The sequence below is a fragment of the Bombina bombina genome, chromosome 2, assembly GCF_027579735.1.
Source record: "Bombina bombina isolate aBomBom1 chromosome 2, aBomBom1.pri, whole genome shotgun sequence".
Lineage (NCBI taxonomy): Eukaryota > Metazoa > Chordata > Amphibia > Anura > Bombinatoridae > Bombina > Bombina bombina.
This window is the reverse complement of record NC_069500.1, coordinates 237,347,056-237,372,257: the sequence shown is the minus strand read 5'-3', so window position 1 is coordinate 237,372,257 and position 25,202 is coordinate 237,347,056. Positions and strand designations below refer to the sequence as shown.

Here is a 25,202-nt window from a genome sequence, read left to right as displayed (position 1 = left end):
AGCGATAGACACAGAAACAGAGAGACAGCAACAGGCAGTAAGAAAATAGAGTAAGAAAATAGAGACTGAGATAGTGTGACAGCAAGAGATAGAGCGAGAGAGATAGAAAAAGAAACATGTAGAATGATAGAGACAGTAACAGCAAGAGTGTAACAGAAAAACCTGGGATGTTCTTGCTGATTGGTGGATAAATTCATCCACCAATAAACAAGTGCCTTCCATGGTTCTGGACTTTCTTTTTCAAATAAAGATAGCAAGAGAACAAATAAAAATTGAGAATAGGAGTAAATTAGAAAGTTGCTTAAAAGTGCATGCTCTATCTGAATCAAGAAAGAAAAAATGTGGGTTCAAGATCCCTTTAACAATTCTAGCTGAATGTTACTACTTATGTAATTACTGACACCCCACAAACATATACAAGACAAGTTCAGTTTTACTTATGTTAGTGGTTTCCCATTGCTCATCTGTAGTGCCAGATAACAGCTTCTCTCCTACAAACTAAATAATAAAACATGAATAAAAACAAATGTTGGGCTCCATGTGCAATACTTTACCACACCCAGTTCTTCATGTTTTAGCACAAATCCTAGGCACAGATGAGGTTCCCATTATTCAGAGTTGAAAAAAAAGACAACCCACAAAGCTCTGTTATAAAGCAGCCTCTTAGCTTCTTACTTCATGAAAACACATATTCTTCTCACTCCTTTGTCAGATTAGTGTTTCTTCAATATCCAGCATAAGCCCAGACAGCAACAGAAGTGCCCTATTGATTTGAGTCTCCCGCCCTTCTGCTTCCGCAACTCTCTGTACCATGTGATTACTACAGTCACGTGATTGCTGTGATGTCAGCGGGTCCTTTAGAAGGATAGAATCTAGCCGCTACCTACAAAACAGTTACTCCTACTATGCTGTGTACTGAGTTTCCATGGGCAACTTGATTGTACTTTATTTTACATAAGGTATTTGATGGGAAATATTTCTGTTTCTGTATACGAAGTCGTTTAGAGCATGTTTGATTTGCATGTGGTTAAGATGTGCGGTGATTCCGCAGTGTGATTTGTGTTTATTTTTATTTTGTAAATGTGATGCGGATTGCTACTTACGAATGACAAATAGTTGATGTTCTAAAACATACGTAGAGAACAATGTTACATTATTTTCGGTTTTATTGTGGCATTTTTAGTTGTTTTCTTATTTGATAATACGATTAAGAAGTGGTAAACCATATTATGCAAGCTCATATTCCTTATATGTGGACTGCATCATATATTTATATAGGTTGAACATGTAACTGTGTGCATTGATTGGCAAGTGGCTATGTCATTGGTAAATGAGTGTTACAGCAGCATGATGTTATTGTAACATTTAAAAGCATGAATTACATTTAAACTGCTGTTTTGTGTAATGTTCCATTGTGTTTAACACCTTCATTTTTGAGGTTTTTGAGTATTAATCATTTAACCCTTTCACTGCTGAGCATTAAATTTATTTTTTTCATATTAGTGTGTGTTTTTTTTTTTTTTTTAGACAAGTGTGTTTTTAGCATTTAAATATGAATACAAGTTATGTTGTTTGTTTTTTTTTCTAGCAGAGAATTAACTGTAAATATTTATGAAAGTACAAAAAAAATGCAAAGATATATATATATTTTTTTAATTGAAATTTAATAAAGTACCTGACAATTAAGTATGTGTGAGTCATTCTTTTTCAAGGCATTCTTTTCCTCAAGAACAAAGGCATTGAACGTTTAACCCCTTAGTGACCAGACCGTTTTTCAATTATATTTACATTTCTGCAGTGTTTGTGTTTAGCTGTAACTTTCCTCTTATTCATTTACTGTACCCACACATAATATAATATACCTTTTTTTTTTTTCTCGCCATTAAATGGACTTTCTTAAGATACCATTTTCATCATATCATATAATTTACTATTAAAAAAAAAAAAAAGATAAAATATTATAAAATTTAAAAAAAAAACACATTTTTTCTAACTGATTCACAAAATCTGTTACACATCTACAACCACCAAAAAACACCCATGTTAAATATTTTCTATTTTTTTTCCTGAGTTTAGAAATACCCAATGTTTACCCCCTTAACCCCTTAAAGGACCGGGAATTTCAGACTAAAACTTCCCCAAAAGACCAGAGTATTTTTAGCATTTTTGCTATTGCTCCATTTTAACAGAAATCGAGCCTTTTTTATATTTACCTATCAAAACTATATATATTTTTTTTTTTAGTAGAAAACCCAAAGTATTGATCTAGGCCCATTTTGGTATATTTCATGCCACTGTTTCACTGCCAAATGCCATCAAATTAAAAAACTTTAACGTTCACAAACTTTAGCTCTCTCACTGAAATTATTTACAAACAGCTTGTGCAATCATGGCACACATGGTTGTAAATACTCTCTCACTGAAATTATTTACAAACAGCTTGTGCAATCATGGCACACATGGTTGTAAATGCTTTTCTGGGATCCCCTTTGTTCCGACATAGCAGACATATATGGCCTTGGCATCGCTTTTTGGTTATTAGAAGGCCGCTAATTGCAGCTGCGCACCACACTTGTATTATGCCCAGCAGTGAAGGGGTTACTTAGGTAGCTTGTATGGTTGGTTTTAGCTTTATTGTATAGATTACCCTCCCCCACCCCCCAATGGTCACCCCCATCCCCCAATGGTCACCCCCATCTTAAGTAGGGTCAGAAAGTCTATCAGTATGAAAATAAGACTTTTTTTTTTTTTTTTTTAAAAATACATATATTTAAATATTTTTTCTGCACTGTAGGATCCCCCCCTTGCCCCACCCAACTTGTGGGCTTGGTTAGGAGTCTAAAAATCTGCACAATGGTATTAACCTTTTTACGGTGTTGTATTCCGTCCAAATTTTTCTGGGCTTTGATGCCGATGGACGGAATACAACGTCCTAACCGGGTGGCTTACCTGAAGCCACTGGCACTTCCCTGATGGGATCGCGGTCTGGAGGGGTGCCTAGCATCATAGGGACGCCTCCCTGATGCGATTCCATCATTGAAATCTTGTGATCACTTGCACGATCGTGAGATTTAAAATGATTTACATCAGAACAGTTGTTCCGATGTAGACACTTTAACCCCGGCAGGAAAGGGTTAAAAGAAAATAGACAAAACTATACATTGTTACAAAAACACTCCCAGATGAGCTATATAAATGGATCATCAACAAAACATTTATGCAAAGAAAAATCTAGTGTACAATGTCCCTGTAACATCCATTCACCTTTACACACACTAAAATGTAGGTCTATATGCCGAATAAGCAGATCACTTACAGTTGCAACATGATTTAGTAATAGGGTGACCATATTGCTGCTTTAACCCCTTTGAGTGCTAAGCACTTTACCACCTGGGTGCTAGATTTTTTTAAATGTTTTCTTTTTGAACATTTATTTTTTATTTTTTTCAGACCCAAGACTTACACTGTTGGAAAGGTTAGGCGATTACCTTTCCAATGGTGGGTCTGTAGCTGCTTAGTTGCCTGAGATACAGGCTTCTAAGCAGCATGCCCCCTGCTCCTATACTTAACATTGTTAAGTATAAATAAAGTTGCGCAGTGATGTCATCACGTTATTGCGCGTGACGTCACCACACAAAACAGGAAGCCCCGGCGATGCCTGTCACTCTACAGGCACGATCGCCGGGGTAGGAGCGGGTGGGAGCCCCCAGATCTCCCTCAAGGTGGGAGAGTGCTAGTGACGGCTTTGAGCCGTCATTAATACCAGAGTGGGCAACTCTGTGACGGCTCAGAGCCGTCATTGGCACTCAAAGGGTTAAAAAGGAACATTTATGAAAAATACATATGCCAGGGTTTTTATACAAAACATTTCTTTAAACAGCCCTGCTGACATATGTATTTTTTAAAGCGGCAATATGATCAGCCTAGTTAGTAAACAACTGCTAGTTCTAACGTCTGCATTTTTAGATTGTGTTATTTATTTCTCCTTTTCACACCTTGCAGAATATATAGTAGCAGCCATGACATAAGTAAATATTTGATCACACAGTGCACAGCCATTTTTTTTGTGGCAAACGAAAAAAATAAACTCAAAATAGGAGGCTACTATGATGACTGTATGTACGCAGTAGTGCTGATACACATGCAGATTCTGTTGTTCAACCAAGATCTCCTGGTTAAACGGACATGAAACCCAACATTTTCTTTCGTGATTTAGAAAAAACTATTTAAAAAAAAACTTTCCTATTTACTTCTATTATCTAGTTTGCTTCATTATCTTGATATCTTTTGTTGAAGAAGCAGAGATGTACTATTGTGAGCTACTTGAATGCATTGGGTGGTCCAGTAACATGAGACATTAATGTGCAGCCATCAATCAGCAACTTATGGGCCTACCTAGGTATCCTTTTAAACAAAGTACCAATAGAACAAAACATATTAGATAATAGAAATAAACTGAAAAGTTGTTTAAAATCACATGCTCTATCTGAACCATGGGAGAAAAATGTTGGGTTTCATGGCCCTTTAGGATGGTGAAGGCATTTTATTTTTGTGTTTCTATGTAGCACTGTCGAATGTAACACATGTACAGTAAAGTCAAAATGAAACTCACATGATTGAGATAGGACATACAATTTTAAACAAATTTACAATTTACTTCCCTTATCAAACTTGCTTTGTTCTGTTGGTATCCTTTGTTGAAGAGCCGCAATGCATTGCTGGTAGCTAACTGAACACATCAGGCGAGCCAATGACAAGATGCATATATGTGCAGCCAAAATCAGCAGGTAGCTCCCAGTGCGTTGCTATTCCTGACCTGACCTAAGTATTACCTTCAACAAATGATACTAGATGATAAAAGAAGCAAATTGTAAAGTTGTTTAAAACTGTATGCTCTGTCTGAATCATGAAGTTTAAAGGGACAGTCTTCTCCAGAATTTTTATTGTTTAAAAAGATAGATAATCCCTTTATTACCCATTCCCCAGTTTTGCATAACCAACAATGTTGACCTTGTTGTCTGTGATGACCTTGTATGTAAGCGTCTGCAGACTGCCCCCTTATTTCAGTTCTTTTGACAAACTTGTATTTTAGCCAATCAGTGCTGACTCATAAATAACTCCACGGGAGTGAGCACAATGATATGTAATTTGACACATGAACTAGCGTTGTCTGGCTGTGGAAAAACTTTCAAAATGCACTGAGATAAGAGGTGTCCTTCAAGGGCTTATAAATTAGCATATGAGTCTACCTAGATTTAGATTTCAACAAAGAACACCAAGAGAACAAAGCAAATTTGATGATAAAAGTAAATTGGAAAGATGTTCAAAATTGCATGCCTTATCTGATTTATTAAAGTTTAATTTTGACTAGACTGTCCCTTTTGACTTTACTGATTTTTTAAGGTTCAGAATGTCCTTAAAGGGAATTAAAAACATTTTTTTTTTTTTTTTTTTTTTTAAATGCATGCTGTGTCTGAATTATGAAAGTTTATAAACACATACATACATACATACATACATACATATAAACACATGCGTACATATAATATGTATAAAATGTATGGTTCATAGATACAGAATGCATTAAAAAAAAACTTTGACTTTATATCAAGTTTGCTTAGTTCTTTTGGAATACTTAAAGAGTAGGACTGGAAAAAGTAAACAGTTACTAGTCCAGTGGAAAATAGTTACTAGTCCATTTATTGTTAAATAAAAGGGAAAAAAACACATTTTACTCATATACTATATATAGTTATGAGAAAAAGAAAGTACACCCCCTTTTAATTCTATGGTTTATGTCTTAAAATGAGGTAAATTCAACCTCAGGTGAACAACACATGACATATTACACTGTGTCATGATTTATTTGACACAAATAAAGCCAAAATGGAGAAGCCATGTGCGAAAAACTAAGTACTCCTTATGATGATTCAATAGCTTGTAGAACCACCTTTAGCTGCAATAATTTGAAGTAATTGTTTTCTGTATGACTTTATCAGTCTCTTCCATCGTTGTGGAAGAATTTTGGTACCCTCTTCTTTACAACGTTGCATCAGTTTATTAATGTTTGCAGGCATTTTATTATTATACTTTATTTATGAAGCGCCATCATATTCCGCAGCACTGTCCATGGATACAGTTAATTTAAATAAAACTTGTAAGAGAGAGGACAACATTTACAAACACATACAGGAGGAATTGAGGGCCCTATTCTCGTGGGAACTTACAATCTAGAAGGGTAGGAGTTTCAGAAACAGGAGGTGAGGACTGCAAGATTGAGAAAGATGTTAATGCAGAGTTAGATGAGGGAAATGTTGTCAGGTAATAGAAATATTATTGAGTTGGGTAGTAGGCTTCTCTGAACAGAAAAGTCTTCAGAGAGCATTTCAAGGAAGAAAGATTAAGGCAAAGCCTGACAGCACAAGGGAGAGTGTTCCAGAGGGTAGGTGCTGCACGGCAGAAGTCCTGCAGTCTAGCATGAGAAGAGGTGATAGTCGCAGATGCAAGGAGCAGGTCATTGTTGGATCTTAGTGGGTGGGCTGCAGTATACTTGTTGATTAGAGAGGATAGGTAGAGGGGAGCGGTGTTGGTGAGCGCTTTGTATGCAAGAGTGAGAATTTTGAATTTAATTCTGCTGTGAATGGGGAGCCAATGAAGGGACTCACAGAGAGGTGCAGCAGATACAGAGCAAAGGGAAAGGGGGATCAGCCTGGCAGAGGCATTTAGGATGGATTTAAGGGGGGAGAGGCGGGAAAGAGGAAGGCCAGTAAGTAGGTTATTGCAGTAGTCAAGTCGGGAAATAACAAGGGAGTGGATTATTTGCTTTGTGGTGTTAGCGCACAGAAAAGGTCATATCTTGGAAATATTAAGTAGATGGTTGCGACAGGATGTAGAAAGTGATTGGATATGGGGATGAAGGATAGATTTGAGTCAAGTGTAACTCTGAGGCAGCAGAGGGCGATGGGGAAATGGTGATGCCGTCAACAGGGATAGAGAAGTCACAAGTCGGCATAGAGCTTGAGGGGGGATAAGAAGGAGGTCTGTCTTGAACATGTTAATCTTTAGGTGGTGAGAGGCCAGGGGTGGAAAGGTAGATCTGGATGTCGTGAGCATAGAGGTGATATTTGAAGCCATAACTGTTAAGTTTACCCAGCGAAGAAGTATAAATGGAGAAGAGTAGAGGACCCAGAACAGATCTTTGAGGTACACCAACAGACAGAGGCATTGGAGAAAAGGAGTCGCCGGCAAATGGCACAGAAAAAGAACTGTGAGAAAGATAGGAGTGAATCCAGGAGCAGTGTCACAGAGGCCAAAAGAGCTAAGGGTCTGTAGGAGGAGGGGGTGGCCAACTATGTCAAAGGCAGCTGAGAGGTCAAGTAAGATGAGTATAGAGTAGTGGCCAATATTTTTAGCAGAGAGAAGATCGTTAGTAACCTTGGTAAGGGCAGTCTCAGTTGAGTATTTGGGGCGGAATCCGGATTGCAGGGGGTCAAGCAAGTAGTTGGCGGACAGAAAGTGGGTTAGGCGATTGTAAACTAGTTTTTCAAGGAGTTTTGATGTTAGTGGAAGCAGTGATATGTGGCGGTAGCTTTCAAGAGAATTATGGTAGAGGGAGGGTTTTTTCAGTATGGGAGTGACTTTTGAGTGTTTTGAAAGAAGATGGGAATGAGCCGGTAGAGAGAGATAGGTTGAAGATGTGGGTAAGAGCAGGAGTGAGGGTGGAAGATAGGGAGGGTATAAGATGGGAAGGGATAGGGTTGAGCAGGTGGGTAGAGGAGAGAGTTAAAGGTGGAGAAGAGTCGTTTAGTGTTTGAGGAAAGAGTAGATATGAGAGAAAAGTAGGTTTGCTTGGCTAAGTAAAGGGCAGAAGTGTATGAACGAATAATAAACTTATAGTGTTTGAAATCAGGTTCAGAGTGAGTTTTGCTCTAGACACAGCAGTACAGGAGCATTTTTGCAAATAGCGTGTTTGCTGAGAGTGCCAGGGCTGCAACTGACGGCGTGATGTTTTGTGCAGCTGGGGAGGGGCAAGTGTGTCTAGTGCAGAAGAAAGTTTTGTTATTGTGGGCTGTTGCGATATCAGGGCAGGTTATAGTGGAAGTGTGAGGGAGGAGATCTTGAATGATTTTTGAAAACTGGAGCGGATCCACAGCATGTAGATTTCTGCAGGGGCGGGATGGAGAAGTGAGTTTAGCTGTTGCATTAATATTATAGGTGACCAGGTGATGGTCTGAAATGGGAAAAGGGTGACAGGTGAGGTCAGATATAGAACAGAGGTAGGAAAATACCAGGTCGATGGAGTGTCCATCACGGTGGGTAGGGAATAGGGTGGATTGTGAGAGACCGAAGGAGGATGTGAGTGAAAGAAGTTTTAGAGGCAGCAGGGGCAGATGAGTTGTCAATGGGAATGTTGAAGTCCCCAAAAATTAGGGTTGGTATATTTGTAGAGAGAAAGTGAGGAAGCTAGGTGGCAAAGTTGTCAAGGCATTTGTTTATGTACAGCTCTCTTAAGGGCCTAACACAGCATTTAAATCGGGTTCAGGTCTTGACTTTGACTGGACCATTGCAACACCTTGATTCTTTTCTTTTTCAGCCATTCTGTTGTAGATTTGCTGGTGTGCTTGGGATCATTGTCCTGTTGCATGACCCAGTTTTGGCCAAGCTTTAGCTGTCGGTCAGATGGCCTCACATTTGACTTTAGAATACTGTGAGATACAGAGAAGTTCATGGTCGACTCAATGACTGCAAGGTGCCCAGGTCCTGTGGCTGCAAAACAAGCCCAAATCATCACCCCTCCACCACAGTGGTTGGCAGTCGGTATGAGGTGTTTGTGCTGATATGCTGTGTTTGGTTTTTGCCATTATGCATTATGGCCAACCATCTCCACTTTTGTTCTCGTCTGTCTTCTTTTTTCCAGAAGACTTGTGGTTTGTTCAGATGCAACTTTGCAAACCTAAGCCGTGCTGCCATGTTTTTTTAGTGAGAAGAGGCTTTCTCCTGGCAACCCTTCCATACAAACCATACTCGTTCAGTCTTTTTCTAATTGTACTGTCATGAACTTTAAAGGGCCATTAAACCCCAAAAATTTTTTTCGCGATTCAGATAGAGAATACAATTTTAAACAATATTCCAATTTACTTCTATTATCTAATTTGGTGCAATCTATAGATATCCTTTGTTAAAGAAATAGCAATGCACATTGGTGAGCCAATCACATGAGGCATCTATGTGCAGCCACCAATCAGAAGCTACTGAGCCTATCCAGATATGATTTTTAGGAAAGAATATCAAGAGAATGAAGCAAATTAGATAATAGAAGTAAATTAGAAAGTTGTTTAAAATGGTATTCTCTATCTGAATCATGAAAGAAAAAAATTGGGTTTAATGTCCCTTTAACATTTAACATGCTAACTGAGGCCTGTAGAGTCTGAGATGTAACTCCTTTTGTTTTTTGCAATTTCTCTAAACATTTCACGGTCTGACCTTGGGGTGAATTTTCTGGGAGGTTCACTCCTGGGAAGGTTAGCAACTGTCTTGAATGTTTTCCACTTGTGAATAATCTTTCTCACTGTAGAATGATGGACTTTAAATTGTTTGGAAATGGCCTTATAACCCTTCCCAGATAGATGGGTAGCAACAATTGCTTCTCTAAGATCATTGCTGATGTCTTTCCTCTTTGGCAATGTGTTAACACACACCTGAATGCTCCAGACCAGAAAACTGCTAAAACTTCGGCTTTCATAGAGGTGGTCACACTTGCTGATGATCAATTAATCAAGGACATTTACGTAGCAGCCATTTGATTAGCCTCTTAATTCCTATGGAAGCAGTAAGGGTGTACTTAGTTTTTCACACATGGCTTCTCCATTTTGGCTTTTTTTTTGTTAAATAAATCATGACACAGTGTAATATGTCATGCGTTGTTGTTCATCTGAGGTTGTATTTACCTAATTTTAAGATTTTAAGACCTACTAAGGACCAGATGATTGTTATGTCCTCTTTCTTTTTCGCATGACTGTGTGTGTGTGTGTGTGTGTGTGTGTATATGTATGTGTGTATATATATATATATATATATATATATATATATATATATATATATATATATATATAAAATGTGTATATGTACACAATTTTCTTGTGATAAAGAGGTAAATTTGATAAACAGAGTAAATTGGAAAATTCCTTAAAATTGTACATTATGATCATTATATTTTTATTTCCATGTCTTTCTCACAAAGTGCATTTAGATACTTTTGATGTGTGTTCAAAAAAAAAAAGTTGAAATTTTAATACAGCACTATTTTAGTGGACTTGGCAGCAGCATAAGTGGCTCTGTGACTGAATCTAGTGGTCTGGTCTATCAATGATCTAGGTCACTGTTTTTGAAACCTGCCCTCAGGCCTCCCTAACAGGTCACATTTTGAGGATATCTGAACTAGAGCACAGGTGAAATAATCAGCTGATTAGTAAAATGGCTATTTTACCTGCTCTCATCCAAGGTAATCCTGAAAACCTGACCTGTTGGGGATGTCTGAGGACAGTTTGGAAAACAGTGATATAGATAGACAGTATGTCATTTGGCTATTTTACCTGCTCTCATCCAAGGTAATCCTGAAAACCTAACCTGTTGGGGAGGTCTAAGGACAGTTTGGAAAAACAGTGATATAGATAGACAGTATGTCATTTTTGTACTTTTTAGAGTTTGCTAAAATTAGTTCTCTGTGCAGGATCGTTTGTATAAAGATTTGTTTTTGTTTAAACTATGTACATAAACATAATGCTAATTTCTGACAGATTATTCAAAATATTAAATCTTCTTTTCAAACTGAAGTTTCCGACATTTTAAATAGTTTAAACACCACTTGGAGTATATAACGCATACAGATGTGTCTGAAGGTATTGGTACCCTAGCACTTTATTTTTAGGAAAACACAATTTTCTCTGAACTAAGTAGAAATTGACAATTGTATTTGGCACCCATATTATTTTATTTCAATTGTAATAGAATGTAAACTTCACTTTTGATTTATGACTTTACATATTACTTTAAACAGTAAAACAAATGAGAATAGTATGGACAAAATATTGGTACTCTTAACCTAATATTTTGTAGCACAACATTTGGAGACAATAACTGCAATCAAGTGCTTTCTGTAGCTCAGGAATAAGGTTCCTACACTTTGTGAATGGGATTTTGTCCCACTCTTCTTGATCAAACTGCTACAGATCTCTCAGATTTGATGGGGGCCTTTTCCCAACTGCGAGTTTAAGTTCTTTCCACAGATGTTTGAAGGGATTTATAGAAGGCCACTTCAGAGAGGTCCAATGTTTTCTTCATATCCATTCTTGGGTGCTTTTTGAGGTATATTTCAGGTCATTATTCTGTTGGAGTACTCATTACCTGCGACTGAAACACATCTTTATGACATTGGGCAGTAAGTTTCACTTTATTTTTCCAATTTTACTTCTTTTATCAAATTTGCTTCATTCTTTTGTGTTTCTTGCTTAGAAGTGGGGTCTTCCTAGATCTTCTACCATGGAGCCCATGGATGGTGCAACTTGAAAATGTTGCACATTGATCATCAGCTTGGGTCTGTTTTAAAGTTGTCTGTGGTTCTTTCTCCACCATTTGAAGGATCTTTCTTATCTTTCTTGGGTTAACTTTCTTCTTGCTGCCATGTCCAGGGATTTTAGCTACAATCCCATGTGCCTTAAATTTTTAATAATATTGGCAACAGTGCTCACAGGAACATCAAGCACTTTAGAAATGGTCTTTCAGCCTTAAGTTGACCAAGCTTGTCAATTACCTTCTTTCTAAGCCCCTCAGACAACGCTCTGGTTTTCCTTCTCTTTTCTATGTTCAGTGTGATACACACAGTGACACACAACAGCAGAGTACGTACTTTTCACTTCTTAAACTGGCTGACTGAGTGATTATGAAATTGAAGACATCTGTGACACTAATTCTTTATTGTAACTTCTAAAGGGTATCAATAGTATTGCTCGGATCATTTTAGAATGTATTTAAATAATAAGAAAGAATTTGCTCATACATTTGAGTTTGGCTTAAAGGAGATGTATATTTTTGTGTTGTCTCCATAACAGTGATAGACGAGTCCATGCTGCCTTATATCTCCCATTGGAAGCATAAACACTGCAAATAATATGGGAGATAAGTTGGAAACATGTGGGTGGCAGGTTCAACTGTGTGAAAAGTCTGGTCTATTTTTTTGTTTGAGAGGTTTTGTGATTGTCAAGTGTGAATTGGGGCAGTGGAGTCCAGGGCATTCTTCACATTTGATATTGCAGTGTTCTACCAGAGAGATTTGACGTTGTCACAGCTTTTTAACATATATGTAAGATCAAGATTTGATATGAGTATCTGAGAGGTTATGCCCTTTAGTGGTCAAAAACGTGTAATCTCTACAGGAGCTTGGGCATTTGTGTGGCTAGTTATAGAGGAGCTAATAGAATGGTGGTCAGAGAGGAGCTAATAGAATGGTGGTCAGACCTCATAACTGGGTTTATTATTAGGTTTGAGACTTTTCCTTCAGTGGTATATACAAGGTCTAGTGTGTGTCTGCTCTTGTGGGTAGCGTAAGGGACAGCTTGTGTAAAACCCAGTGAATGCATCATGGAAAGTATGTCTTGTCCCAACTGTGAAAACGTATCATCTACCCGTGCATTGAAATCCCCCAGTTTAGGCCATCTGTGGTGTTCTAAAATGAAAACAGATAACAGCTCTTTGAATTTATGAAATAATTGTTTTTCATCTCCAGGCAAGAGATTGATCAGAAGTATTTTAAGCCCCATCATGCCTACTGCATTTCTGGCAGACTCATATTTAAATGATGTTGGTTGCCTACCTAAAAAGGTCCAGAGCTTGTTTTAGATTGATACTCCTTCCCCTTTTCTGTTCTGCCTTGGGCAATGGATTATTGAATCAGTTGGTGGTACTGCTGCTTCTAGAATTGGTGACGAGGAATTCCTCCAAAAGAAGGACTAAAGTTAAGATATTTATAGGTACACACTAAATACAATAATCTATATCAACAATATTGCAATTTTCAACACAGAGATGTATATCTGGAGGAAACAAATAAAACTTAACCTTTTACTATACATAATTTAAAAAGAAAGCAAAAATAAAACATACTTAAAAAACCCTGTAGGGTACACAGCCAATCTCGAGACTGCAAGAATTGGAAGAGAGTAACTATGTTACTGCATACTAATCTCACTGTAGATACTTTCCCTACTCAATTACTACTATGATTTTATGAATTCCTCAAGTGGGGCAATATGAGACCTGCAGCTCTGACTCACGCCCCCGTTTGCCATTATAGCTGCATGATGTGAGGTAGAAGGTATAAGGGTGGTGATTTGATTTATCGTATATTGATGTGTCTGTTGCTTGCTTTTTTTTTTTTTTACTGCATTCTACATCCATAGTCGTTAGTCCAATATATTAAGTCGTAATTAATAAGGGAAAGCCTCCCCAGCGGGATGAGTATGCAGTAACATTTATTGTGATCATTTTATTTACCTTTTGAAATAGTTCCACTCTTCCGATTTTTGCAGTCTCGAGATTGGCTGTATACCCTAAGGTTAAGGTTTGTTTGATCCGGATATAAAGGTCTGTGTGGAAAATTGCAATATTGTTGATATAGATTATTGTATTAAGTGTGTACCTATAAATATCTTAACTTTAGTCCTTCTTCGTTTGGAGGAATTCCTTGTCAATAATGTATTATGTAAGACATTAGGTACCTCCCACTTATTATTTGTCATTGGTTATTAGAGGTTTAATTAGACATGTGGGTGGATAATATAATTTAAAGTACTATAGAGGGATAAGACTTTTCAAGAGAAATCAACCTATCTTTTTGAATATTGCTTCTAGAATTAGGCCTGCATTTCCATCAAGCCAGGTTTCTATAATGCGCCCTAGGTCTTCTGCTTTTAATAAGGTCATGGATAATGGCAATTTTATTTCTTTTAGATCACATTACAAAATACAGGGTATGAGCTGTTCTTTGTAATTAGTGCTGGTTTTTTAAAGGGGATTAGCTAAAAGTTAACATGTTCTCTTTCACTTAGAACCATGTCTAAATGTTTTTTCCCCAATGTAAGTGTTGTAGTCTAATGTGAAGGATATTTGCTTAATTTTCGACAGCATCTACGTGATCCGTTAAAATGATGAATATTTGTGATGTTATAGCAGTCTGAATTGCTCTTAATTTGCACAGTGCACGCAAAATAAAAAGGGTGTAGGAATACATTTTTGTTTTGAGGTTCTGAGTGAGGTGTGAAAATTTTAACTTGTCTAAAGTGAGAGAATTCTTTGAGTTGTCAATTCTGTAGATCCAGTCTGATAATGCCACATTGGGTGTGTTGATTAGGAAAGCTGTTTAGCGAAATCGTCTGTTGAATGAAAACAGCTTGTTTTACCAAACAAAGAAGGATATTTACAAGATTTGCAAATCTGGATATAAATTAGTTTACCAGAGATTATTCATATTTGTTGAATTGTTACCATTACAGTTTCTTATGTAACTTTTGTCTTTCCACTGCAGTGAGGAGGTATCCAGCTGCATTCACTGAAGTGTAGTAGTTTCCATTGTATCCAGTTGTATTCAATTAAATATTGTAGTCTTCCACTATACAAAGGATATAGATTATCTATGTATGCCAGCTGTAACAAGGTAATCCAGGGGCCCGATCCAATATGCAGCGTCGCCCGCAGAAGCCGGCGACGCCAAATTTTGCGCTGGTTTGGTATCCTATATACGGCGTAACATAGAAGTTACGCTCGTATATTTCACCCTTCGGCCGTAATTTTTTGGCCCATAGAGTGATATACCAAACCTGCGCAGTTTGGTATCCAATATACAGCGTAAGGGCTTACGTGGCGAAAATGGAGAAATCTTACTCCATTTTCACCTCGCCACAAAATGCAGGCGTAGTAAGCCTTATGTCTATCTACCTGTCAACCGCAATCCCCCGCCACCTATATTATATGTAGCCCCTAATCTGACCCCCCTACACCGCCGCCATCTATATTATATGTCTTACCCCCTAATTATTATTATTATTATTATCGGTTATTTGTAGAGCGCCAACAGATTCCGCAGCGCTAGTCTGACCCCCTTACACCGCCGCAAGCTACATTAAATTTATTACCCCCTAATCTGAGCCCCCTACACCGCCGCCACCTATATTATATGTATTACCCCCTAATGTGACCCCCTACCCCGCCGCCACCTACATTAACTATATTAACCCCTAATGTGAGCCCCCTACCCCGCCGCCACCTACATTAACTATATTAACCCCTAATCTGAGCCCCCTACCCCGCCCTCACCAATTTTAAATATATTACCCCCTAATCTGAGCCCCCTACCCCGCCCTCACCAATTTTAAATATATTACCCCCTAATATGATCCCCCCCTACACTGCTGCCACCTATTTTAAATTTATTAACCACTAAACCTAAGTCTAACCCTAACACCCCCTAACTTAATTATTATTGAAATAAATCTAAATAATATTAATATTATTAACTAAATTATTCCTATTTAAAACTAAATACTTACCTATAAAATAAACCCTAAGATAGCTACAATATAATTAATAATTACATTGTAGCTATTTTAGGGTTTATATTTATTTTAACTAGGTACAATAGCTATTAAATAGTTAATAACTATTTAATAGCTACCTAGTTAAAATAATTACAAAATTACCTGTAAAATAAATCCTAACCTAAGTTACCATTACACCTAACACTAACACTATCAATAAATTAATTAAATAAACTACAATTATCTCAACTAAAATACAATTAAATACACTAAACTATATTACAAAAACAAACACTAAATTACAAAAAATAAAAAGATTACAAGAATTTTAAGATAATTACTCCTAATCTAAGCCCCCTAATAAAATAAAAAGCCCCCCCAAATAATTAAATTTCCCTACCCTAAACTAAATTAAAAAAGTAATCGGCTCTATTACCAGCCCTTAAAAGGGCCTTTTGCGGGGCATTGCCCCAAAGTAATCAGCTCTTTTACCTGTAAAAAACAAAAACAAAAAAAACAACCCCCCCATTACAACCCACACACCCCTACTCTAAAACCAAACCGATCCCCCCTTAAAAAAACCTAAGTCTAACCCCAAGTGGTCCTTACCTGTCCTGAAGACCGGCGGAGAAGGTCCTGTTCCAGGCGGAGAAGTCTTCTTCCAAGCGGCGACCTCTTCTTCCAGGAACCAGCCGGCGCGGAGCGGAGGAGTTGAAGACCGATGACCGCGGAGCTGAAGAACGTCCACTCTGGAACTGAAGACCGGCGATGCTGGAAATGAAGACCGGAGCCATAGAGCGTGGAGGATCCTCTTCATACGATCTCTAATCGTATATAATTTAGTTAATAATAATATTATTTAGATTTATTTCAATAATAATTAAGTTAGGGGGTGTTAGGGTTAGACTTAGGTTTAGTGGTTAATATATTTAATATAGGTGGTGGCGGTGTAGGGGGATTAGATTAGGGGTTAATAAATTTAATATAAGTGGCGGCGGGGTAGGGGGCTCAGATTAGGGGTTAATATATTTAATGTAGGTGGCAGCGATGTAGGGGGCTCAGATTAGGGGTAATAAATTTAATATAGGTGGCGGTGGTGTAGGGGGGTCAGATTAGGGGGTAATACATTTAATGTAGCTGGCGGCGGGGTCCGGGAGCGGCGGTTTAGGTTTTAATATATTTATTATTAGGAGTGAGAGGGGGATTGCGGATAGAGGGGTATACGTGTCGGAATGTTTGGGAGGCGTGTTAGACAGTAACGGGATATTTTATACTGTAGTTAGTTTTTTTTAGGCGGCGACAGTTTCTAAAGTGCCGTAAGTCACTGGCGACTCCAGAAATTTGTACTTACGCTTATTTCTGGACATTGCTAGTTTGTCCGTCTTACGGCACTTTAGCAACTGTCGGCGCCGTATATGTGATAGGTCGATGTGCGAGGTGAAACTACGGCCGGCACAGGTTTCCACGCTTGCGCCGTATATCAGATTGCGCCCCCAGTGTGTATCTCAGAATAGGAATTCAAACAGTTTACTTTAGAGATTTGTGGCACCCAGTCAAAGGAAATACATTGTAGTGTTTTTTGGTTTTTGCAGGATAGTCTATTATTTTAAGTTAATTTCAGTAGCAGTGAAAGGGTGAGGCAGCCATCGTGTGCGTCCTTCACGTTTGTCACTAACAGTACAGGAATTGTCATAACCAGGATTTAAAAAGGAATTGCCCAATTGAAAACCGATTACCAATACATTATAATCTACGAGTGAATGAGGAAAGAGTCACCAGCGCTAAATCTTAGATCTAATAATAATTTCTTATTATAACCATGAAATGAATCCTATTTTTGTATTAAAAAGTGTACTTTGAATTATCAATAGTTGTTGGTTTACTGAAATGAAAAAAGATATATATCAAATTCAAGTGAAGGATAGTGTGCTGCCTCAGTACTGAAACAGAGTACCCCTAACTCTGTGAAGATATATGTATAAAGAGATTTCCAATATTAGATAGAGGCGCTCAACTATAGGAAAAATATTATGAATTCCTGTTATCTTGGCTAAATGTACATATGAAATTACATATAAAACCATAAAACAATGAGAGGTTGAAACTTGTATCAGGATGCAAATCTTCACAAAAGTTCAGTAAAGTAAGTTGTTACTTCTTACCAGCTGTTACCTCAATCTTATGAGGTAAGATGACGATCGTTTCTGCCTTCTGTGGGCGTCATCAGTGAGGTGCAGTTGGCCATTATAATCTACCCTGATAGTTATATGTAAGAAATAAAACGCATTAGAGCATTTTAAATTTACAATTTTATGCCCCTTTAACTACAAGCCAGTGCTGAAGCGTATCCTGCTCCTGCCTTCCCTGCTCAGGAATGGCAATGCATTGCAGCTCTCAAGCAGGTGCTAACTGTGTATGCGTTAACCCTTAAAGACCATGGGAATTTCTGTAGATAAATCATTAGATACATTTAGGAACCACCCTAAAAATGTAGGATGCAGATTTTTTTTTTGGACAGCTACATGGTTTTCTCCAACATAGGTGTGTCCGGTCCACGGCGTCATCCTTACTTGTGGGATATTCTCTTCCCCAACAGGAAATGGCAAAGAGTCCCAGCAAAGCTGGTCACATGATCCCTCCTAGGCTCCGCCTACCCCAGTCATTCTCTTTGCCGTTGCACAGGCAACATCTCCACGGAGATGGTTAAGAGTTTTTTGGTGTTTAAATGTAGTTTTTATTCTTCAATCAAGTGTTTGTTATTTTAAAATAGTGCTGGTATGTACTATTTACTCTGAAACAGAAAAGAGATGAAGATTTCTGTTTGTAAGAGGAAGATGATTTTAGCAGACGTTACTAAAATCGATTGCTGTTTCCACACAGGACTGTTGAGATGAAGTAACTTCAGTTGGAGGAAACAGTTGGCAGACTTTTCTGCTTTTCTGCTTGAGGTATGACTGGCCATATTTCTAACAAGACTATGTAATGCTGGAAGGCTGTCATTTCCCCTTATGGGGACCGGTAAGCCATTTTCTTAGATTAAGTAAAAGAATAAAGGGCTTCATAAGGGCTTAAAAAACTGGTAGACATTTTTCTGGGCTAAAACGATTACTTTGCTAAGCATATTTTGCAGATTCTAACTCTTAATAGTTATTATAATCTTGGGGATTGTTTAGAAAAACGGCAGGCACTGTGTTGGACACCTTTTTCAGATGGGGGCCTTTTCTAGTTATAGACAGAGCCTCATTTTCGCGCCACTAATGCGCAGTTGTTTTTGGAGAGCAAGGCATGCAGACGCATGTGTGAGGAGCTAAGAACCACTAAAAAAACTTATAGAAGGCGTCATTTGGTATCGTATTCCCCTCTGGGCTTGGTTGGGTCTCAGCAAAGCAGTTAGCTGGGACTGTATAGGGGTTAAATGTAAAAACGGCTCCGGTTCCGTTAATTTAAGGGTTAAAGCTTTGAAATTTGGTGTGCAATACTTTTAAGGCTTTAAGACACTGTGGTGAATTTTGAACAATTCCTTCATACTTTTTCACATATTCAGTAATAAAGTGTGTTCAGTTTGAAATTTAAAGTGACAGTAACGGTTTTATTTTAAAACGTTTTTTGTGCTTTGTTGACAAGTTTAAGCCTGTTTAACATGTCTGTACCATCAGATAAGCTATGTTCTATATGTATGAAAGCCAAGGTGTCTCCCCATTTAAATTTATGTGATAATTGTGCCATAGTGTCCAAACAAAGTAAGGACAATGATGCCACAGATAATGATATTGCCCAAGATGATTCCTCAAATGAGGGGAGTAAGCATGATACTACATCATCCCCTTCTGTGTCTACACCAGTTTTGCCCATACAAGAGGCCCCTAGTACATCTAGTGCGCCAATTCTTATTACCATGCAACAATTAACGGCTGTAATGGATAACTCTATAGCAAACATTTTATCCAAAATGCCTACTTATCAGAGAAAGCGCGATTGCTCTGTTTTAAACACTGAAGAGCAAGAGGACGCTGATGATAACTGTTCTGACATACCCTCACACCAATCTGAAGGGGCCAGGAGGGAGGTTTTGTCTGAGGGAGAAATTTCAGATTCAGGAAAAATTTCTCATCAAGCTGAACCTGATGTTGTGACATTTAAATTAGAACATCTCCGCGCACTGCTTAAGGAGGTGTTATCTACTCTGGATGATTGTGACAATTTGGTCATTCCAGAGAAATTATGTAAGATGGACAAGTTCCTAGAGGTTCCGGTGCCCCCCGACGCTTTTCCTATACCCAAGCGGGTGGCGGACATAGTAAATAAAGAGTGGGAAAGGCCCGGCATACCTTTTGTTCCCCCCCCTATATTTAAGAAATTATTTCCTATAGTCGACCCCAGAAAGGACTTATGGCAGACAGTCCCCAAGGTCGAGGGGGCGGTTTCTACTCTAAAACAAACGCACTACTATTCCTATCGAAGATAGTTGTGCTTTCAAAGATCCTATGGATAAAAAATTAGAGGGTTTGCTAAAAAAGATGTTTGTTCAGCAAGGTTACCTTCTACAACCAATTTCATGCATTGTTCCTGTCACTACGGCAGCGTGTTTCTGGTTCGAGGAACTAGAAAAGTCGCTCAATAAAGAATCTTCGTATGAGGAGGTTATGGACAGAGTTCAAGCACTTAAATTGGCTAACTCTTTTATTTTAGATGCCGCTTTGCAATTAGCTAGATTAGCGGCGAAAAATTCAGGGTTTGCTATCGTGGCGCGCAGAGCGCTTTGGCTAAAGTCTTGGTCAGCGGATGTGTCTTCCAAGACAAAATTGCTTAACATCCCTTTCAAGGGTAAAACACTATTTGGGCCTGATTTGAAAGAGATTATTTCAGACATCACCGGGGGAAAGGGCCACGCCCTCCCTCAGGATAGGTCTTTTAAGGCTAAAAATAAGCCAAATTTTCGTCCCTTTCGCAGAAACGGACCAGCCTCTAACTCTACATCCTCTAAGCAAGAGGGTAATACTTCACAACCCAAACCAGCCTGGAGACCGATGCAAGGCTGGAACAAGGGAAAGCAGGCCAAGAAGCCTACCACTGCTACCAAAACAGCATGAAGGGATGGCCCCCGATCCGGGACCGGATCTGGTGGGGGGCAGACTTTCTCTCTTTGCTCAGGCTTGGGCAAGAGATGTTCAGGATCCTTGGGCGCTAGAAATAGTTTCTCAAGGTTATCTCCTGGAATTCAAGGAACTACCCCCAAGGGGAAGGTTCCACAGGTCTCAATTATCTTCAAACCAAATAAAAAGACAGGCATTCTTACATTGTGTAGAAGACCTGTTAAAGATGGGAGTGATTCATCCAGTTCCAATAAGAGAACAAGGGATGGGTTTTTATTCCAACCTGTTCATAGTTCCCAAAAAAGAGGGAACATTCAGACCAATTTTAGATCTCAAGATCCTAAACAAATTTCTCAGGGTTCCATCGTTCAAAATGGAAACCATTCGAACGATCCTTCCCACCATCCAGGAAGGTCAATTTATGACCACCGTGGATTTAAAGGATGCGTACCTACATATTCCTATCCACAAGGAACATCATCAGTTCCTAAGGTTCGCTTTTCTGGACAAGCATTACCAGTTTGTGGCACTTCCATTCGGATTAGCCACTGCTCCAAGGATTTTCACAAAGGTACTAGGGTCCCTTCTAGCGGTTCTAAGACCAAGGGGCATTGCAGTAGTACCTTACTTGGACGACATCCTGATTCAAGCGTCGTCTCTGTCAAAAGCAAAGGCTCATACGGACATCGTCCTAGCCTTTCTCAGATCTCACGGATGGAAGGTGAACAAAGAAAAAAGTTCTCTGTCCCCGTCGACAAGAGTTCCCTTCTTGGGAACGATAATAGATTCCTTAGAAATGAGGATTTTTCTGACAGAGGTCAGAAAATCAAAGATTCTAAGCTCTTGTCAAGTACTTCATTCTGTTCTTCGTCCTTCCATAGCGCAGTGCATGGAAGTAATAGGATTGATGGTTGCTGCAATGGACATAGTTCCTTTTGCACGAATTCATCTAAGACCATTACAACTGTGCATGCTCAGACAGTGGAATGGGGATTATACAGACTTGTCTCCGACGATTCAAGTAGATCAAAAGACCAGAGATTCACTCCGTTGGTGGCTGACCCTGGACAATCTGTCACAGGGAATGAGCTTCCGCAGACCAGAGTGGGTCATTGTCACGACCGACGCCAGCCTGGTGGGCTGGGGCACGGTCTGGGAACCCCTGAAAGCTCAGGGTCTATGGTCTCGGGAAGAATCTCTTCTCCCGATAAACATTCTGGAACTGAGAGCGATATTCAATGCTCTCAAAGCTTGGCCTCAACTAGCAAAGGCCAAATTCATAAGGTTTCAATCAGACAACATGACGACTGTTCAATCAATCATCAGGGGGGAACAAGGAGTTCCCTGGCGATGGAAGAAGTGACCAAAATAATTCATTGGGCAGAGGATCACTCCTGCCACTTGTCTGCAATCCACATCCCAGGAGTGGAAAATTGGGAAGCGGATTTTCTGAGTCGTCAGACATTCCATCCGGGGGAGTGGGTACTCCATCCGGAAATCTTTGCCCAAATAACTCAATTATGGGGCATTCCAGACATGGATCTGATGGCGTCTCGTCAGAACTTCAAGGTTCCTTGCTACGGGTCCAGATCCAGGGATCCCAAGGCGACTCTAGTGGATGCACTAGTAGCGCCTTGGACCTTCAACCTAGCTTATGTGTTCCCACCTTTTCCTCTCATTCCCAGGCTGGTAGCCAGGATCAATCAGGAGAGGGCTTTGGTAATCTTGATAGCTCCTGCGTGGCCACGCAGGACTTGGTATGCAGACCTGGTGAATATGTCATCGGCTCCACCATGGAAGCTACCTTTGAGACAGGACCTTCTTGTTCAAGGTCCATTCGAACATCCGAATCTGGCTTCCCTCCAACTGACGGCTTGGAGATTGAACGCTTAATTTTATCAAAGCGTGGGTTTTCAGATTCTGTAATAGATACTCTGATTCAAGCTAGAAAGCCTGTAACTAGAAAAATTTACCATAAAATATGGAAAAAATATATCTATTGGTGTGAATCTAAAGGATTCCCTTGGAACAAGATAAAAATTCCTAAGATTCTTTCCTTTCTACAAGAAGGTTTGGAGAAAGGATTATCTGCAAGTTCTCTGAAGGGACAGATCTCTGCTTTATCTGTTTTACTTCACAAAAGACTGGCAGCTGTGCCAGATGTTCAAGCATTTGTTCAGGCTCTGGTTAGGATCAAGCCTGTTTACAGACCTTTGACTCCTCCCTGGAGTCTAAATTTAGTTCTTTCAGTTCTTCAAGGGGTTCCGTTTGAACCCTTACATTCCGTAGATATTAAGTTATTATCTTGGAAAGTTTTGTTTTTGGTTGCAATTTCTTCTGCTAGAAGAGTTTCAGAGTTATCTGCTCTGCAGTGTTCTCCTCCTTATCTGGTGTTCCACGCAGATAAGGTGGTTTTGCGTACTAAGCCTGGTTTTCTTCCTAAAGTTGTTTCTAACAAAAATATTAACCAGGAGATAGTTGTTCCTTCTTTGTGTCCGAATCCAGCTTCAAAGAAGGAACGTTTGTTACACAATTTGGACGTAGTCCGTGCTCTAAAGTTCTATTTAGAGGCTACTAAAGATTTCAGACAAACATCTTCCTTGTTTGTGGTTTATTCTGGTAAAAGGAGAGGTCAAAAAGCGACTTCTACCTCTCTTTCCTTTTGGCTTAGAAGCATTATCCGATTGGCTTATGAGACTGCCGGACGGCAGCCTCCTGAAAGAATCACAGCTCACTCTACTAGGGCTGTGGCTTCCACATGGGCCTTCAAGAACGAGGCTTCTGTTGATCAGATATGTAAGGCAGCGACTTGGTCTTCACTGCACACTTTTGCCAAATTTTACAAATTTGATACTTTTGCTTCTTCGGAGGCTATTTTTGGGAGAAAGGTTTTGCAAACTGTGGTGCCTTCCGTTTAGGTGACCTGATTTGCTCCCTCCCTTCATCCGTGTCCTGAAGCTTTGGTATTGGTTCCCACAAGTAAGGATGACGCCGTGGACCGGACACACCTATGTTGGAGAAAACAGAATTTATGCTTACCTGATAAATTACTTTCTCCAACGGTGTGTCCGGTCCACGGCCCGCCCTGGTTTTTTTAATCAGGTCTGATGAATTATTTTCTCTAACTACAGTCACCACGGTATCATATGATTTCTCCTATGCATATTTCCTCCTGTCCGTCGGTCGAATGACTGGGGTAGGCGGAGCCTAGGAGGGATCATGTGAAACAAACAATCCCCAAGATTATAATAACTATTAAGAGTTAGAATCTGCAAAATATGCTTAGCAAAGTAATCGTTTTAGCCCAGAAAAATGTCTACCAGTTTTTTAAGCCCTTATGAAGCCCTTTATTCTTTTACTTAATCTAAGAAAATGGCTTACCGGTCCCCATAAGGGGAAATGACAGCCTTCCAGCATTACATAGTCTTGTTAGAAATATGGCCAGTCATACCTCAAGCAGAAAAGCAGAAAAGTCTGCCAACTGTTTCCTCCAACTGAAGTTACTTCATCTCAACAGTCCTGTGTGGAAACAGCAATCGATTTTAGTAACGTCTGCTAAAATCATCTTCCTCTTACAAACAGAAATCTTCATCTCTTTTCTGTTTCAGAGTAAATAGTACATACCAGCACTATTTTAAAATAACAAACACTTGATTGAAGAATAAAAACTACATTTAAACACCAAAAAACTCTTAACCATCTCCGTGGAGATGTTGCCTGTGCAACGGCAAAGAGAATGACTGGGGTAGGCGGAGCCTAGGAGGGATCATGTGACCAGCTTTGCTGGGACTCTTTGCCATTTCCTGTTGGGGAAGAGAATATCCCACAAGTAAGGATGACGCCGTGGACCGGACACACCGTTGGAGAAAGTAATTTATCAGGTAAGCATAAATTCTGTTTTTTATGTGAGCGTTTGTGTGTGTAAATTATATCTATTATATTAAGAAATCATTTGTCTGCACTCACTGCATTTATATAGATGGGGGTGTATGTGTGTGTATATATATGTGTGTATATATATATATATATATATATATATATATATATATATATATATATATATATATATATATATATATATATATATATATATATACAGGGAGTGCAGAATTATTAGGCAAATGAGTATTTTGACCACATCATCCTCTTTATGCATGTTGTCTTACTCCAAGCTGTATAGGCTCGAAAGCCTACTACCAATTAAGCATATTAGGTGATGTGCATCTCTGTAATGAGAAGGGGTGTGGTCTAATGACATCAACACCCTATATCAGGTGTGCATAATTATTAGGCAACTTCCTTTCCTTTGGCAAAATGGGTCAAAAGAAGGACTTGACAGGCTCAGAAAAGTCAAAAATAGTGAGATATCTTGCAGAGGGATGCAGCACTCTTAAAATTGCAAAGCTTCTGAAGCGTGATCATCGAACAATCAAGCGTTTCATTCAAAATAGTCAACAGGGTCGCAAGAAGCGTGTGGTAAAACCAAGGCGCAAAACAACTGCCCATGAACTGAGAAAAGTCA

At 39.0% G+C, this 25,202-nt stretch overlaps 1 protein-coding gene across 1 annotated transcript in view; it reads left to right on the top strand.

Moving 5' to 3' along the window:
* The first annotated feature begins 893 nt into the window (after positions 1-893).
* Positions 894-25,202, top strand: part of KIAA0825 (KIAA0825 ortholog) — a 1,109,509-nt gene continuing 1,085,200 nt past the window's right edge. The window contains exon 1 of the mRNA XM_053701492.1: positions 894-959. The gene's annotated coding sequence lies outside the window, so the exon portion shown is untranslated. The remainder of the gene's footprint in view (positions 960-25,202) is intronic.